The following is a 12,734-nucleotide window of genomic DNA, read 5'->3' on the forward strand; positions in this document are numbered from 1 at the left end:
GATAGATAGATAGATAGATAGATAGATAGATAGATAGATAGATAGATATGAAAGGCGCTATATAATAGATAGATAGATAGATAGATAGATATGAAAGGCGCTATATAATAGATAGATAGATAGCATAGATAGATAGATAGATAGATAGATAGATATGAAAGGCACTATATAATAGATAGATAGATAGATATGAAAGGCGCTATATAATAGATAGATAGATAGATACTCAATAATTATTATAACAAAGCAACTCCAACAACAACATCCTTCTCTCAAATATACAGGAATTTTTTTATTTTTGACTTGGCTAAAGCAATCAGAGTAAGGCGCTATAAAGGTTTGTCGGAGACCCTGTGGCATTTCTTGACACGATTCGCTGAATATATACTTTTATTTTTTGGCTAAAAGTCCTCAGTGTTAATATGTCAGGGAGAGGATGTGCATTCTTGTTCATAATGTCTTCATTGTCTCCTCTTCTCTACTCCCTTCTGCGGATCCAAACGCAGGTCACCTTGGGCGGCAAAACTTAAGGGGGGGCGGCATTTTTTTTCTAACAGTACAACCCATTTATAATGTTTTTTGTGTGCCATTGACGTTTTGTCTTAACGCCTAATGACCTACACTTGGTTTTTTTTTTTAATCCCAGTTTGCACCGCACTCACCTTTGTCTTTATTTGCTTCAGGTGCCGGTTTCGTAGCTGTAATTTTATTTTCATGGGCACTGACTTGTCATCAACAGTAAGATGGGGTTACAATGTAGTTAATAATCCAACAATAACACGAACAACATAGGTAATAATAATAATAATAATAATAATAATAATAATAATAATAATCCACCAACTGGTGTAGCACCGAAGGCACAGGCACGGCAACATTAAACTAAACGATCAAAACGGCAACAGGACTGCAGCTCTTGAATGCGTAGCCAAAGGCTGATTTAATTCAAACTGTAATCATCTCCCAGATGGGCGTACATTAAAACTTGCGTTAAAACTCAACAAATATCGTTTTCCGTTGTTCCCCACCATCTATGAGATTGGCTCTTCTCCACAGTTCATCTGTCACTGGGAAAAAAAAAGAAAACCACTCTGAAGTCGCACCTTGATTGGATAGTTATACTCTCTGATTTGCATATGCGAGGATACAGTAAATATGGGTAAATGTTTAACAGTTTTAATTATACTTCATTTTCATTGCATTTTTGTGATTATTTAAAGTATGCCAAATAGTTTAATTAACTTAAATTAAATGTATATGTTAAGGAGCTGCCTTGTTAAGATTATAGCTAATCATCAGAAGTTTTCTTTTTAAATTTGTCTTCGTTTTTAGTTATATTGGTGTGCGTTTTTGACCATAGTGTTTGTGTATATTTATTTATTTAAAGAACTTATGTAAAAAGCCAAATATCCCCCTGAGGACAAACAAAGTTTTATCTGTCTGTCATTTTAAAGTACATATGCTGTTAGCAGTTTAAACATCAACCTACAAGATTACTTCACAGTCAAAGTGGTAATTTGAATATGCAAAATTAATGTTGTTTTATTCTTTTTTCAACAAACATTAAACACAAACACATAAAAAAGCCTGTCAATAACTACAACAACAACAACAACAATAATAATAATAATACATTTTATTTATATAGCACAGCCCAATTAGTGTATGTTTTCTGAAATTTCACCCCTTCAAGAGCGTATTTTTCTGAGACAGTTTTGTAAATAGATGTTGCAATATGAAATTAAGCCCTAACCCCCTATGATGGTCACAAATTGCCAATCCACTCTTTGGTGTCCAAAACCTCCTCTTTGCTCTCTCCAGTCCCAGCTCCTCTCTTGTGTCTCCAGGTTTTTATGTACAACTCTGGCAGTGATGAGTCCACTCAAAGCAAAGGGAGTGGTGGGGCGCCATTTACACCTTTACCTCGGACAGCACAGATGCTGGAGCCGGCCCTGTGCAGGAGGCGTCCCATGACACAGGCGGCCCTCATATATATATATATATGTGTGTGTATGTTAGTGCCATTTCATATATATATATTTCAACCACCTCTTGTTGTTAATAAATACAATGGTGCCACCTCTTGTTCTTATATATTGGTGCCACCTCTTTTTGTTATATGTTAGTGCTGTCTGTTGTTGCTAATATATACAGCAGTGTTGTCTCTTGTTGTTAATATATGTATTTGTGCCACCTCTCATTGTTAATATATATGTTGGTGCTATCTCTTGATATTTGTTAATGCCATCTTTTGTTGTTAATATACAGGTGTGTATATATATATATATATATATATATATATATATATATATATATATATACTGTATTTGTGCCTCCTCTTGTTGTTAATAAATATGTTGATGCCACATTCTGCTTTTACATGTTGGTGCCATCTCATTTTGTTATATGATAGTTTTTTTTCCTGACTGATCCTTCCACAAGAGCCATTTTTCCTAACCGTCTCTTGATCTCCTTATACAATGTAAACTTTCTTTGTACATTTTATTATGTTACATTGATTGCTTTTCCTTTTTATTATCATGTAGATTCTTGATTTTTGTCTGTAACTGTTATTCTGTATCAGTGTGATTTCTGTAAGGACAAACACATTGGAAGTTGTAACGCCAGAGATTTCCAACAGAAGGGGGCCAACCTCCTAATTAAGCACAACTTGGATTATTGTACAGAACAAGTTATGGACAGCATCAGCACACCATGGCACAGTTGAGCCCCTCCAACCTCCGGACCCCAGTACACACGTACTGACGCACCACAAGCACCACCCGGCTCAACCCTTGGACTTTTGAACTTTCCAGTCTCCAAACTTTTACACCTAATGTATAAAACCGTACTTCAATTCCATACAAAAATTTTGCTTACACTCAAAATGCAAAAATGGCACACACACTCACACACACAAATTGAGTTTATTAAACCGTACCACATATGCCACGTGCCATGCCAAGTTCCTTTAAATCTCAAACCATCTTAACCCCTTGTTGCCTAAATGTATTTATCTCTACATATAAAAGGCAAAGCCCTCACTGACTCCTCTCTAATTCTCCCACTTTCCATATCGGTGGGAAGCTGAAACTTCGCATGCTCATTCCTTGAGTGTATTTATAAAAGTTAGGTATGTTTCATGTCCAATAGCAACACCCAATGAGGGGGAAAACAGGTGTACCCCCTAAACTGTATGTATAGATAGTGGGAAGCCCTCCTCACTATTTCTGTGACTTCCAATACACGTAGGAAGCCCAAATTTCCCATGCTCATCCTTTACACTGTACTTACAAACATTAAGTATGTTTCATTTTGCGCCGTGCCCCGTAACAAACTTTTTGAAAATAACATCTTCTTTTGACTGGCGCCCTGCCCAGAGTTTGCTTCCTGCCTTCCGCCCTGTGTTGGCTGGGATTGGCTCCAGCAGACCCCGTGACCCTGTAGTTAGGATATAGGGGGTTGGATAATGGATGGATGGACGTCTTCTTTTTGGCGGTTCTCACCAGTATGCTGTAAGGAACTTTCGTAACTGACCTCCCCTATTGGCGGTTTCAATCCTTGTTTCCATTAACAGAGGACGTATTTCATGGCAGAGACGCACAAGGGCTGCCCCTCGGTCCCCCCTTCCTACCATGTGGTTGGCTCCCGGCCTATATACGAGGTGTGGCAGAAAAATAATGAGACTGGTAACACTGCAAGAGATCTGGCAACGCTGCGCTGTTGTCCTTGATAGAGCACATGTATCAGTACCCTCCCATAGCTCAGTGCGAGTTTCAACTCCTTCCGTGAACTACGTGATTTTTGTGACTGTTATTAGCGAAGTTGTGTTTTTGGTTGTGCGTCACGCAAAATGGAACAGCGGAATTTGGAGCAACGTTGTGCCATTAAACGGCAAGTGTTACGTTTGAAAAGTTAAAACAGGCCTATGGGGAACATTCTTTATCCCGAGCTCAAGTTTTTCGCAGGCACAAATCATTTTTGGAAGGCAGAAAACACGTTGAAGATGAACACCGTTCAGGGAGGACTTCAACTTCGAAAACCAATGAAAACATCGAACGTGTGAACACTCTTGTGAGATCAGACCGTCGTTTAACATTAAGAATGTTGAGTGAACAATTAAATTTGAACAGATTTACCGTTCATCAAATTTTGACTGAACATTTGCACATGCGAAAGGTCTGTGCCAAAATGGTGCCGAAAAACTGCCCTCTCCATAACAGAATTTTTGACCTCAAAGGCATTCCTGTGGTTCCCCAGCCCCTTATTCACCTGACCTCAGTCCGTGTGACTTTTCCTTTTCCTAAACTGAAAATGTCCTCAAAGGACGTCATTTCGGGACTTTAGAAAACATCTAAAAGAGTGTAACGGACATGCTGAAGACCATACCGGTTGAAGACTTCCAGCGCTGCTACCAACAGTGGGAACAACGTCTCCATCGGTGTGTAGCTGCCCAAGGGAACTACTTTGAAGGGGATAACATTGATGTTTGAAAAAAATAAAAACTTTGGCAAATAAAAAATCAGTCTCATTACTTTTCTGCCACACCTCGTGCCTCCTCACTTGCTTCCTTACTTTCCTCAGCTTTTCGTGGTGCTCACTGCTCCCTTCTTCTTTATGCTTCAAGCCTGTTATTCTTCGCCTTGCTTCACATCATCCTGCTGGTGACTCCTGCCTTTTCATTTATTGCTTCACACTCTTAATTCTCTGGCCATGCCTCTGCTTTCGAAGGTTGGCGCACCAATTATGTTACTATGAAAATTATAACCAACAGGCTTCACATCAAATCTCTGCACAAGAACCTCATTGAGGAGACTGTCTTCACTGGAACTAGCTCATGGGAGACTGGATTTATTCCTCACATCCAATGTTTCCTTTTCCTGCCCAGGGTTTGTTTCCTGCTTTGTGCCCTGTGACTGGCTCCAGCAGATGACCCTGTAGTTAGGATATAGGGGTTGGATAATGGATGGATGGATGGATCCTGTTCTCACCAGTATGCTGTAAGGAACTTTCGTAACTGACCTCCCCTATTGGCGGTTTCAATTCTTGTTTCCATTAACAGAGGACATATTTCATGGCAGAGACGCACACTCCCCCTTTAACGTGGTTGGCTCCCTGGCCATGTGCCTCCTCACTTGCTTCCTTACTTTCCTCAGCTTTTCGTGGTGCTCACTGCTCCCTTCTTCTTTACCCCACTGCTTCAAGCCTGTTATTCTTCGCCTTGCTTCACATCATCCTGCTGGTGACTCCTGCCTTTTCATTTATTGCTTCACACTTTAATTCTCTGGCCATGCCTCTGTTACTAGGTTGGCACAAATTATGTTTAGTTACAACCAACAGGCTTCACATCAAATCTCTGCACAAGAACCTCATTGAGGAGACTGTCTTCACTGGAACTGGCTCATGGGCAACTGGATTTATTCCTCACATCCAATGTTTCCTTTTCCTGCCCAGGGTTTGTTTCCTGCTTTGTGCCCTGTGACTGGCTCCAGCAGACCCCCGTGACCCTGTAGTTAGGATATAGGGGGTTGGATAATGGATGGATGGATGGATGGACGTCTTCTTTTTGGCGGTTCTCACCAGTATGCTGTAAGGAACTTTCGTAACTGACCTCCCCTATTGGCGGTTTCAATCCTTGTTTCCATTAACAGAGGACATATTTCATGGCAGAGACGCACAAAGGCTGCCCCTCGGTCCCCCCTTCCTACCACGTGGTTGGCTCCCTGCCTATATACATTAACGACATCCCTCACTCATGTGCCTCCTCACTTGCTTCCTTACTTTCCTCAGCTTTTCGTGGTGCTCACTGCTCCCTTCTTCTTTACCCCACTGCTTCAAGCCTGTTATTCTTCGCCTTGCTTCACATCATCCTGCTGGTGACTCCTGCCTTTTCATTTATTGCTTCACACTCTTAATTCTCTGGCCATGCCTCTGCATACTCTACTTTCGAAGGTTGGCACACCAATTATGTTACTACGAAAGTTACAACCAACAGGCTTCACATCAAATCTCTGCACAAGAACCTCATTGAGGAGACTGTCTTCACTGGAACTGGCTCATGGGCGACTGGATTTATTCCTCACATCCAATGTTTCCTTTTCCTGCCCAGGGTTTGTTTCCTGCTTTGTGCCCTGTGACTGGCTCCAGCAGACCCCCGTGACCCTGTAGTTAGGACATAGGGGGTTGGATGATGGATGGATGGATGGATGGACGTCTTCTTTTTGGCGGTTCTCACCAGTATGCTGTAAGGAACTTTCGTAACTGACCTCCCCTATTGGCGGTTTCAATCCTTGTTTCCATTAACAGAGGACATATTTCATGGCAGAGACGCACAAGGGCTGCCCCTCGGTCCCCCCTTCCTACCACGTGGTTGGCTCCCTGCCTATATACATTAACGACATCCCTCACTCATGTGCCTCCTCACTTGCTTCCTTACTTTCCTCAGCTTTTCGTGGTGCTCACTGCTCCCTTCTTCTTTACCCCACTGCTTCAAGCCTGTTATTCTTCACCTTGCTTCACATCATCCTGCTGGTGACTCCTGCCTTTTCATTTATTGCTTCACACTCTTAATTCTCTGGCCATGCCTCTGCATACTCTACTTTCGAAGGTTGGCGCACCAATTATGTTACTATGAAAGTTACAACCAACAGGCTTCACATCAAATCTCTGCACAAGAACCTCATTGAGGAGACTGTCTTCACTGGAACTGGCTCATGGGAGACTGGATTTATTCCTCACATCCAATGTTTCCTTTTCCTGCCCAGGGTTTGTTTCCTGCTTTGTGCCCTGCGATTGGCTCCAGCAGACCCCCGTGACCCTGTAGTTAGGATATAGTGGGTTGGATAATGGATGGATAGATAATAATAATACATTTTATTTAATATGCGCCTTTCTTAACACTCAAGGTCACCTTACAATGAAATCAAACAACAATTAATAAAATATAAAATCAAAGAGGATGATAAAATAAAAGAGCAATAAGGTACAGAGGTAGTAGCAAACATACAAAGATAGCAGGCAGTATGAGTGTTAAATTTATAGTTGCTATGCCCGTTTGAAGAGATAAGTTTTGATTGCAGTTTTAAACTGTGTTATTGAATCGAGTTGACGGATTTGAGAGGGAAGAGAATTCCCGAGTTGAGGAGCACCAGGAGAGGAAGCCCGAGATCCCATAGAACAGAGTTTGATGTGTGCTACAGAAAGTTGAACTGCAGGTGAGGATCTGAGGGAGCGAGAGGGAGCGTGAGTCTGTAGGAGATCAGTGAGGTAGACCGTGGAGAACTTTCAATGTTCAGAGCGTTATTTTGTAATGTATTCGGTAGTAAACAGGGAGTCAGTGAGGTTGAGAGAGAACACGTGTGATAAGTTCAGTGGATTTAGAACAGAAGGTTATTATCCTAGCAGGAGAATTTGAGGAACACTAATGGAGGACACTCGAGCTCCCATAGAGCAGAGTTTGATGTTTGGTACAGAAAGTCGAGTTGCAGATGAGGATCTGAAGGAGTGAAAGGGAGCGCGAGTCTGTAGGAGATCAGTAAGACAGAGAGGAGGAAGACAGTGGAGAACTTTCAATGTTCAGAGCGGTATTTTGTATTGTATTCGGTAGTAAACAGGGAGCCTGGGAAGTTAAGAGAGAATCGGTGTGATATGTTTAGTGGATTTAGAACAGCAGGTTATTATCCTAGCAGCAGAATTTTGAAGAAGTTGTAAGTGATGGATACGTTTTTTGTGGGATGCCAGATAGAACAGCAGTACAGTAATCTATACGTGAGGTAACCAGGGCATTAACCGATACTTCAGTACTGTGCTGCGTAAGAACAAGATGAAGTCTAGAAATGTTTTGGAGATGGAAGAAGGCAGTTGGAGAGACATATATGGGAACAGAAAGAGAGGGTACTGTTGAGAATGACGCCCAGGCTCTTCACCTGGGAAGAGATGTTTGTGTTAATATTGTTAATTAAAATAGAAGAATGGTTAACCTTAGCGAGTGTGGATTTAGAACCAATGAGGAGCACCCCAGTTTTATTCCTCTTTAATTGGAGAAAGTTGTGGGTTATCCATGACTTTATGCCTTGGAGACATACCATAAGAATATCTGGAGTGAAAACAGAAGTGGATTTAGTGGATAGATATAGCTGTGTGTCATCAGTGTTAACAATGAAATTTAATACCATGGTGCCGAAAGATATTACCTATTGGGAAGATATCAATGAGAAGAAGAAGCGGCCCCAAAACAGAACCCTGCAGAACTCCCTGAATAACGACTGCTTTCTCAGATTTAAAGCCTTTTACTTGAACAGATTGCCTCCTATCAGTGAGGTGGGAAGAAAACCACTGGAGTACAAGGCCACAGACTCCAAAACTAGCGAGTCGTCTTCAAAAGTATCTGATGAGCTATGGTGTCAAATGTGGAGCTGAGATCAAGAAGTACAAGAATTGATAAAAGTCCTGTGTCAGCTGCCTGGAGAAGATCATTTGTGATTTTGACCAGGACAGTTTCTGGGCTGTGTTTAGGACTGTTCAGAAAGGTTGGGAAGTTGGGAGGCAACTATCTTTTCTAGAACTTTAGAAATGAATGGAACATTTGAAATAGACCAATAATTGTTAAATATATTAGGATCTAAACCAGGTTTCTTCAGAACTGGAGTAACTGATGCCGTTTTTAGTGAGAGGGGGACTGTGTAGTAAGGGAAGAGTTAACTATAGTAGTTATCATGGGGGAAATATATGAGAGACAGGACTTAATAACGCTTGTAGGTATTGGATCTAATTGGCATGTGGAAGAATTTGATTTTGTTATAAGCTCCGAGATATCATTTTCAGCTGGTAAACTGAAATCTGAGAATAGGGTGGTTGGTATGGGAATATGGGTGATAGTGGAAAGTATGTCATTTTCTGCAGAAATGCAGGAAGCAAGATGTTAGTGGAGTTTTTCAATTTTTGGCTTGAAGAAATCCAAAAAAGTACAGCAGTATTTAACAGAGAGGTTATGGTAAGCAACATTTTCTGGTGGTGTAATTAGCCAATTCATTGAAGACAAAAGAGCTAAAATTGATAAAATAATAATTAATAATATTAATCCATCCCATCCATCATCCAACCCGCTATATCCTAACTACAGGGTCACGGGGTCTGCTGGAGCCAATCCCAGCCAACACAGAGCACAAGGCAGGAAACAAACCCCGGGCAGGGCACCAGCCCACTGCAGAATAATATTAATTATATAATTAATTAGTAATAATAATTAATAAGATAAAATTGATGAGCCACAGCATGAAGTTATGGGAAAGAGTAGTGGAAGCTCAGTTAAGAAGTGAGGTGAGGATTAGTGAGCAGCAGGATGGTTTCATGTCAAGAAAGAGCACCACAGATGTGATGTTTGCTATGAGGGTGTTGATGGAGAAGTTTAGAGAAGGCCAGAAGGAGTTGCATTGCATCTTTGTGGACCTGGAGAAAGGTGCATCGAGAGCTGTGGTGTTGTATGAGGAAGTCGGGAGTGGCAGAAAAGTACGTAAGAGTTGTACAGGATATGTACGAGGGAAGTGTGACTGTGGTGAGGTCTGCGGTAGGAGTGACTGAGGTGGGATTACACCAGGGATCAACTCTGAGCCCTTTCTTATTTTCAATAGTGATGGACAGGTTGACAGATGAGATTAGACAGGAGTCCCCATGGACTGTGATGTTTGCTGATGACATTGTGATCTGTAGTGAGAGTAGGGAGCAGGTTGAGGAGACCCTGGAGAGGTGAAGATATGCTCTACAGAGGAGAGGAATGAAGGCCAGTAGGACCACCAAGACAGAATACATGTGTGTGAATGAGAGGCAGGTCAGTGGAGTGGTAAGGATGCAAGGAGTAGAGTTGGGGAAGGTGGATGAGTTTAAATACTTGGGATCAACAGTACAGAGTAACAGGGATTGTGGAAGAGAAGTGAAGAAGAGAGTGCAGGCAGAGTGGAGTAGGTGGAGAAGAGTGTCAGGAGTGATTTGTGACAGACGGGTATCAGCAAGAGTGAAAGGGAAGGTCTACAGGACGGTAGTGAGACCAGCTATGTTATATGGGCTGGAGACGCTGGCACTGGCCAGGAAGCAGGAGACAGAGCTGGAGGTGGCAGAGTTAAAGATGTTAAAATTTACATTGGGTGTGATGAGGATGGACAGGATTAGAAATGAGGACATTAGAGGGTCAGCTCAGGTTGGACGGTTGGGAGACAAAGCCAGAGAGGTGAGATTGCGTTGGTTTGGACATGTGCAGAGGAGATGCTGGGTATATTGGGAGAAGGATGTTAAGGATAGAGCTGCCAGGTAAGAGGAGAAGAGGAAGGCCTAAGAGAAGGTTTATGGATGTGGTCAGAGGGGACATGCACGTGATGGGGGTGACAGAGCAAGATGACGAGGACAGGAAGATATGGAAGAAGATGATCCATTGTGGCAACCCCTAACAGGAGCAGCCAAAAGAAGAAGAAGAAGGATTGTAGAAAAAAGAGCTCTAGTATGTTTCCCTCCTCTATTGATAATGTTAGAATAGTATAGAGTTTTGGCAGCAAAGAGTGCATTTTTGCCCTCTCCCTGAATGTTGGCTGGTCTCAAAGGCTTCTTGGCACATCAGAGGTTCACCACCAATTCTTTTGTCTTTGCTGATGTTGAGTTGCAGGTTTGGGTCTCTGCAACACAAGACAAAGTCTTTCACGACTTAACCTGTACTTCGATTCATCTCCATTATGAAAGCAGCCTATGCTGGATGAGTCAAGCGCTGGTATTGTGGTGAAGGTCTGTAGTGTAGAGGGGTGAACAGGAGCGGATACAGACAGGCATCACCATTTCTGACACACAGTCCCGCAGCCTCACAAACTGATGGGCAGGTAGTCCGTGACCCAGTAGACTGTATGATCCATCAAGATTCAAAGCCCCGAGCTTTTTCCCCAGTTGATGAGGCAGAATGGCGTAAAAAGCCCAGGAAGAGTCAAAGAAGTCAATTCAGCACATGACCCCCAAGAAGAGGGGCTCTAGGAAGTCTATGTCACCATCTAAATCAGCCAATCATTATCATAGTCCGATTAATCATCTCGATCCCTGAAAACTCGCTCCGAGTGTTTCCTTCAAAAGAGCTAACGCTGCCAATGCCACAAGACATAGCCCACCCTTTATATAGAAATAACAGAGTCTCCACATAAGGCAATTAACATAAAGGGTATGAATTTGGCATCATTACCAAGACTAAAGACAGCTGTAACTGTGATATACTTAGTCCAAGAACATTAAAATGTGCAACAAAATGAGATTTTCTGTTCACTTCATTGTCCCACTGCCTGGAGTCGCTGAAATGCCAGCACCCATAAAATTCTGCAAGGGACTTGCGGATGTTTGAAAATTGAACATAACGATAAACTAATTGTCACACCAATTATAAGAATGTTTCTGAGCATTAACACGTTTTACAATCAGGTCCGAAAGTATTTGGACAGTGACAGAACTTTCATAATTTTGGCTCTGCATGTCACCGCGATGGATTAGAAACAAAGCAATCACTATGTGGCTGAAGTGTAGACTTTTAACTTTTATTTAAGGGGTTTTCCAAAAATAGTGTAGGAATGGAAGCCATTTTTATACATGGTCCCCCTGTTTTCAGTTGTCCAAAAGTATTTGGGCAAACTATCCATCCATCCATTATCCACTGCTTATCCGAGGTCGGGCTTGCGGGGGCAGCAGCCTAAGCAGGGAAGCCCAGACATCCCTCTCCCCGGCCACCTCCTCCAGCTCCTCTGGGAGGACCCCAAGGCGTTCCAGGGTCAGCCGGAAGATCTAATCCCTCCAGCATGTCCTGGGTCTGCCCCGTGGCCTTCTCCCAGTGGGGCATGCCCGGAATAACCCCCCAGGGAGGCGTCCAGGGGGCATCCTAACCAGATGCCTGAACCACCTCAAGTGACTCCTCTCAATGCGGAGGAGCAGCGGACTCTACTCCGAGTCTCTCCCGGATAACTGAACTCCTCACCCTTTCTCTAAGGGAAAGTCCAGCCACCCTGCAACGAAAACTCATTTCGGCCGCTTGTATCCACAATCTTGCTCTTTCGGTCACTACCCAAAGTCCGTGGCCATAGGTGAGGGTAGTAACGTAGATCGACTGGTAAATCGACAGCCTCGCCTTTTGGCTCAGCTCTCTCTTCACCATGACGGATCATTGCAGAGCCCGTATTACTGCGGATGCTGCACCAATCCGTCTGTCAACCTCCCGCTCCATTCTTCCCTCACTCGTGAACAAGACCCTGAGATACTTGAACTCCTCCACTTGAGGCAGTCCTGTGCTCCCAACCCAGAGAGACAAACTAACATAATCATAAACATAATGATCATTTTCAATGTTTGGTTGAAAATCCTTTCCGGTCATTGACCGCCTGAAGTCTGAACCCATGGCCATCTCCAAGTGCGGGGTGTCCACCCTACTGATGCTTTCCCAGGCCTTTACTGCCAGTGCTGCTTGTTCGCTGAACTTTCTGCCATGCCTGTATATGTGAGACACCTATGGAGGACTGAGAGCACTTCAGCTAACAGCCAAAGAGAGAAAGAGAAAGAGGGAGCGTTCCTAATCGCAGCAGCAGCCTTCATCTCAGTGGAATCCCCAATGCAGTCTTCGCAGCAGAGTATCATGCATGCTGTATGATTATTTAATTGAAGCTAAGGATGAAATTATATTGGGGCTGTGATCGATTTTTTAATGTTGTTGAGTGGAGGGAATCTGG

At 42.8% G+C, this 12,734-nt stretch overlaps 1 protein-coding gene across 1 annotated transcript in view; it reads right to left on the reverse strand.

Annotated features, from left to right (window-relative positions):
- Nucleotides 1-12,734, reverse strand: part of lrrc4ca (leucine rich repeat containing 4C, genome duplicate a) — a 2,071,324-nt gene that overhangs the window by 357,904 nt on the left and 1,700,686 nt on the right. The window lies entirely within an intron of this gene.

This window comes from Polypterus senegalus, chromosome 1, assembly GCF_016835505.1.
Source record: "Polypterus senegalus isolate Bchr_013 chromosome 1, ASM1683550v1, whole genome shotgun sequence".
Lineage (NCBI taxonomy): Eukaryota > Metazoa > Chordata > Cladistia > Polypteriformes > Polypteridae > Polypterus > Polypterus senegalus.